The sequence below is a fragment of the Asparagus officinalis genome, chromosome 7 (assembly GCF_001876935.1).
Source record: "Asparagus officinalis chromosome 7, Aspof.V1, whole genome shotgun sequence".
Classification (NCBI taxonomy): Eukaryota; Viridiplantae; Streptophyta; class Magnoliopsida; order Asparagales; family Asparagaceae; genus Asparagus; species Asparagus officinalis.
Window position 1 is genome coordinate 119,076,712 of NC_033800.1, and position 6,645 is coordinate 119,083,356.

The following is a 6,645-nucleotide window of genomic DNA, read 5'->3' on the forward strand; positions in this document are numbered from 1 at the left end:
ATGTAAAACATATCACATAAATTTACATGTTCTAATTTCCATATGAACATATAATAATAAAGCGGAAGCAACAAGATAAGATCGATTAATTTACCTCCAGCCATTGCTTTTGAAAAACCTCAGTAGCACTTTAGAAAGCTCTAATTAATGTTGATGGTTCCAAACCCTCCTTTCACTTTTAGATGGTGTATAAAATATGAGAGTAGATTTGGTGACCTTTCATGAAACACACATTGTCTACTTATACTACTCTAGCCATCATAGAGTAGTGGACAAGATAGTGAAAGAGTGGGTGGTTTCCAAAATGTGGGGGAAGATCATGGGTAGTTGCCTTGATCATTGGCAACTTCCCATTAAATGGATCATTAATTTTCCACACTAAAATAATATAATATATTCCTATAAAAGTGGAAAACGTCTTACATTCTCCCACTTGATCCATTTTAACAAGAAAAACTCCATATACGGATCATGGCGATTAATTCCTTTTAAGATCAAAAAATTAATCTTCCATGTATCACTATATACTTAGTCTTTCACCACTCACAATTAACTTAATGAGTAAACCTTATGTTTACTCTTGGTCAAAATATAATGATATTTCTCAATATAATAGAATAACTAAAGTATGTATGTACATAATCCAAATGAGAAATTATCCAATGAATGAAAAGTTCATACAAAACATAATAAATGTATTACATAATGGAACCAAGGCCCATCCTTAATACGTGATCCTTGAATCCTTTAATTTGCATGCCTTTAGTCAAGGGATCAGCTATCATTAATTCAGTGCTAATGTGCTCAATGATCACTTTCTTTTCTTGCACACGTTCTTTTACGGCTAGATACTTTATGTCGATGTGTTTACTTCGACTTCCACTCTTATTATTCTTAGCCATAAAGACAGCAGCTGAATTATCACAATACATTCTTATTGGCCGACTGATAGAGTCAACAACTCTTAGCCCAGATATGAAGCTTTTCAACCATACACCATGTGAGGTAGCCTCAAAACAAGAAACGAACTCAGCCTCCATTGTAGAAGTGGCCGTCAAGGTCTGCTTCGTACTCCTCCAGGATACGGATCCATCGGCTAGCATAAACACATATCCTGATGTGGATTTACGTGAATCATTGCAGCCACCGAAGTCGGAGTCGGAGTAGCCTACCACTTCAAGACTATCAGTCCGTCTATACATAAGCATGTAATCTTTAGTACCCTTAAGGTACCTCAGCACTTTCTTCGCAGCCTTCCAGTGATCGATGCCTGGGTTACTCTGATATCTGCCTAATACTCCAACAACATATGCAATATCGGGTGTAGTACAGACCTGAGCATACATAATGCTACCAACAGCTGAAGCATATGGAACATTTTTCATTTGTTCCCTTTCAATGTCATTCCTGGGGCATTGGTCCAAACTGAACCGGTCACCTTTCACAATGGGTGCTACACTTGGTGAACAATCTTTCATACCGAATCTTTCTAAGACTTTGTTGATATAGGCCTCTTGAGACAAACCCAATATGTCTCGAGATCTATCTCTATGGATCTTTATGCCAATGACATAAGACGCCTCGTCCATATCTTTCATATCAAAGTTACTTGAAAGAAATTGTTTCACCTCATATAGAAACCCCTTATCGTTGGTTGCTAGCAAAATATCATCCACATACAACACAAGGAAACAAATCTTGCTCCCACTGACCTTAAGGTATATACATTGATCCATAACATTTTCTTCGAAGCCAAATGAAGTAATCACTTTATGGAATTTCATATACCATTGTCGGGAAGCTTGTTTCAACCCGTATATGGATTTATTAAGCTTACAAACCAAATGCTCACCATCCTTAGAGAAGAATCCTTCAGGTTGTTTCATATAAACCTCTTCCTCTAAGTCACCATTGAGAAATGCCGTTTTCACATCCATCTGATGTAGCTCAAAATCAAAGTGAGCTACTAATGCCATCACCACTCGAAAGGAATCTTTCTTTGATACAGGAGAGAAAGTCTCTGTGTAGTCGATTCCTTCCCTTTGAGTGAACCCTTTGGCAACGAGTCTAGCCTTATGTCTTTCGACGTTGCCTTGTGAGTCTTTCTTTGTCTTGAAGACCCACTTACATCCAATGGTTTTTACACCATTTGGCAACTCGACAAGATCCCAAACTCGATTAGATGCCATAGAGTCCATCTCATCTTTCATGGCATTCATCCATAAGTTTGAATTTGTAGAACTTATGGCCTGTGAAAATGACATAGGATCATTATCGGCTCCAATATTACAATCCGATTCTTGTAGATACACTAAATAGTCATCAGAAATAGTTGATTTCCTTGGTCTAGTAGATCTCCTCAATGGAACTTGTTCATCTTCATGATGAACTGTTTGTTCCTCATTTACATTATGATCTGCTAGATTATTGTCAACTTGTGGAACCTCAATAGTTGGTTGTCTAACACGCAATTGAGATTGAGGTGCGTGAATGACAATCAACTTATCACTTGAAACAATATGTGGAATTTGATCATCATTCTTTTCAGGAACAATGTCCTGAAATTGATCACTCCCACTAATCAAGTCATTTTCAAGAAACTTAGCATTTCTTGATTCCACAATTCTGGTGCTATGAGTTGGACAATAGAATCTATAACCCTTGGACTTTTCGGCATATCCAATGAAATACCCGCTAATAGTCCTTGGATCTAGCTTCTTCTCTAGTGGATTGTACACTCTCACCTCAGACGGGCATCCCCAAATGCGTACATGTTGCAAACTCGGTTTCCATCCTTTGAATAGCTCAAAAGGTGTCTTTGAGACAGCCTTGGAAGGAACCCGGTTTAATATATACGCTGCCGTCTTAAGAGCATCAACCCATAAGAATGATGGAAGTTTAACATTACTTCTCATACTTCTCACCATGTCCATTAAAGTTCTATTTCTTCTTTCTGCTACACCATTTTGGTCTGGAGAACCAGGCATAGTGTATTGGGCAACAATCCCATGCTCTTGAAGAAATTTAGCAAATGGACTTGGCGCTTGTCCGTTCTCAGTGTATCTACCATAGTACTCTCCACCTCTATCTGATCTCACAATCTTTATGTGCTTATCACATTGTTTCTCTACTTCAACCTTAAACAATTTAAAGGCATCCAAAGCTTCGTCCTTAGAACGAAGTAAGTAAAGATACATATATCGTGAATAATCATCTATAAAGGTGATAAAGTATTTCGGATCATTAGCGTTCATGTCCAGACATCAAATATCCGTGTGAATGATCTCTAACATGTTTGAACTCCTTTTGGCACCCATTTTGTGTTTGTTAGTTTGCTTTCCCTTAATGCAACTAACACAAGTGTCAAAATCAGTGAAGTCTAAAGTACTAAGTACTCCATCCTTTACCAATCTCTTAACTCTCTCAATGGAGATATGTCCCAATCTCCGGTGCCACAAAATAGATGAGTTCTCATTCATAATACATCTTTTTAATCCAGTATTAACATGCATAGAATTATGAGTGATATCATTTTGCAAAGAAAGACGATATAAGCCATCAGACAAAATACCATAACCAATAACTTCAGAATTTCTGAAAATACTGAAACCAGAATCTGAAAAATTAAAGAAAATTCCTAAAGGTACAAGTCTTAAAACTGAAATCAAATTCCTAGTAAAACTAGGTACATAAAACGTCTTTTCTAAATGCAAAATAAAACCACTACTAAGAATTAAACTGCATGTCCCAACGGCCTCCACATGTGAACTCATCTGGCTGCCTGAATAGATGTAGTGTTCACTTCCCATTGGTTTCCTTAGGTTTGTCATACCCTGTAAGGTATTCGAAACATGAATTGTAGTACCGGAATCAATCCACCATGTATTATGATTAATATTAACCATATTAGATTCATAAACGAACGCAAGAAAATTACCTTTCTTCTCAAGCCAAGTCTTAAACTTAATGCAGTCTTTCTTCATGTGTCCCTTCTTTTTACAAAAGAAACACGCAGACTCCTTCTTTATGCCTTGCTTAGCTGTAATCTTTCCCTTTTGCTCAATGTGATCCTTTTTCTTCTTTGAAGAAGAACCAGTAGTAAGGTTCACCTTCTCACCTTCTTCCATCACTAGTCTGCCCTCCTCTTGAACACACATGGTCATAAGTTCATTAATTGACCATTTATCCTTATGTGTGTTATAAGAGATCTTAAAGGGGCCATACTGTGGAGGAAGTGTGCACAAAATGAAATGCACTAGGAAAGAGTCAGACATGGTAACTTCCAAAGTATTAAGTTGGGCCGCAATATCCCTCATGCGCATGATATAATCACGCACACCCTTAGTCTCATGGTGCCTCATGGATGAGAATTTCATAATTAAGGTGCTAGCAAGAGCTTTGTCAGAAGTTGCAAACTGCTCATCAATGGCATAAAGGAGATCTCTAACCTTAGTATGCTTATCGACAGAACCCCGAATACTAGCACAAATTTTGGTCTTTATGAACATAACGGAGAGGCGATTAGATCGCTCCCACTTTTCATAAAGATTAACTGCATCTGGAGGTGCTAGTTTCAGTTATACCCGGTGGTTCGTCTTTCCGAATAGCATAGTCGATATCCATCCATCCCAAATGCAGAAGCACTCTTTCTTTCCACACCTTATAGTTATCACCCCTTAATTCAGGAATGTCACAATTGACATCAGAAATATTCCCAGGTAAAATTGCTACAAACAAATATATATATATACATGCTTATTAACAAAATTGAGACTTAACTTTATCATGCTTTACCAATGTAAATCATGCAAAATATGAATCTAGTGACATAAAACCTGCCTGTGGGCTAAAGTCCTACTCAAATTAGATTCATAAAAATAACCATATGATGAAACTATCAAATTATATTCATTCCTTAATTCCTGTGGGTAGATTAAGGAACATAATTTTATATTTCATCCCAATTAATCATACAAATATAATCAAATTTCCTGTGGGCATATTTAATCATATTACATACAATTCATTACAAATTAATGTCTAGTTTCCACATGTAATTCCATAAGAAATTTTAAATAACTAGAGATGTTGTGGCTAGTCTCTAATTACTAAAATTAACGAATCACTTGACATATATAATCATTTAATATATTATTCATTCACTTCAACATAATGTTAATGAATAACAGTAATTAAAATGTTAAAGCTCTATAATTTTGATCATTAAATGTCCACTAATTTAATAAATATCACTAAAATATTTAATGATGAAATTAATATGCAATATATGTCCATATGATCAAAATACAACACTGTATCTTATAGCATGATATAAAAATTATGAATAGGAACATACATCAGTACTCCTGATACAATATATTTTGCCGACTTCGCAATAGTCCAAAATTTACATAGATTATTAAATTAATACACATGCTATATGCAAAAGCGAACCGTCAATTTACAAACTCCTATCATCTTTGCTTTTATCATTTTACTACTTGATTTAGATTTATTCCAACATATCAAATAGTTTCTGTCAGTAAAGCTATGCTATTTCTAGCTATAACAAAACTTTTGTCATTTTTCAATTAATGACAATGCGTAGACTACCTACATTATTAAGCAACTACGTACTCATCAACACAAATGCCCATGAATAATGTTTCCATTTGTGCATTGAAAGAAAAATAATAATGTGATGTACGTAGCTCTAAACAAATATCAGTGAGTAAAAATCTACACAATATTTAGCAAATCATATTTTATGTCGTAACATCTTAATTTTGCTAATTTCAATAATAAAGTGACAATTTTCATATCAAGCAAGGCAGAGGCAATAACTCGCTCTGATACCAAATGTAAAACATATCACATAAATTTACATGTTCTAATTTCCATATGAACATATAATAATAAAGCGGAAGCAACAAGATAAGATCGATTAATTTACCTCCAGCCATTGCTTTTGAAAACCTCAGTAGCACTTTAGAAAGCCCTAATTAATGTTGATGGTTCCAAACCCTCCTTTCACTTTTAGATGGTGTATAAAATATGAGAGTAGATTTGGTGACCTTTCATGAAACACACATTGTCTACTTATACTACTCTAGCCATCATAGAGTAGTGGACAAGATAGTGAAAGAGTGGGAGGTTTCCAAAATGTGGGGGAAGATCACGGGTAGTTGCCTTGATCATTGGCAACTTCCCATTAAATGGATCATTAATTTTCCACACTAAAATAATATAATATATTCCTATAAAAGTGGAAAACGTCTTACATCCTTCCTCAAAACCCTATCCTCGATCTCCCCAATCTTCTCCCATAACCCATAATACTCCTCTGCACCCCCAATCACACTCTCCAACCTCTCCAACTCCCCCTTCGCCTCCTCCTTTCCCTTCAAGATCATATCTTGCTCCCTCTTTGCCGCCAGTGCGGAGTCAATTAAATCTCCCGACTTCTTCACAAGCTCCGTCTTCTCCCTCCTCAGCTCCCTCAGCTCCGAATTCAGCTCGTCAATAGCCTCCCCTTGAATCTCCTTCCTCTTCCTCTTCACCTCCTTCAACGCCGCCCTCACCGCATTCATCTCCCCTCTACCAGACTTCACCTCCTCAACCCTCTCCAAGAGAACCGCCACCGCC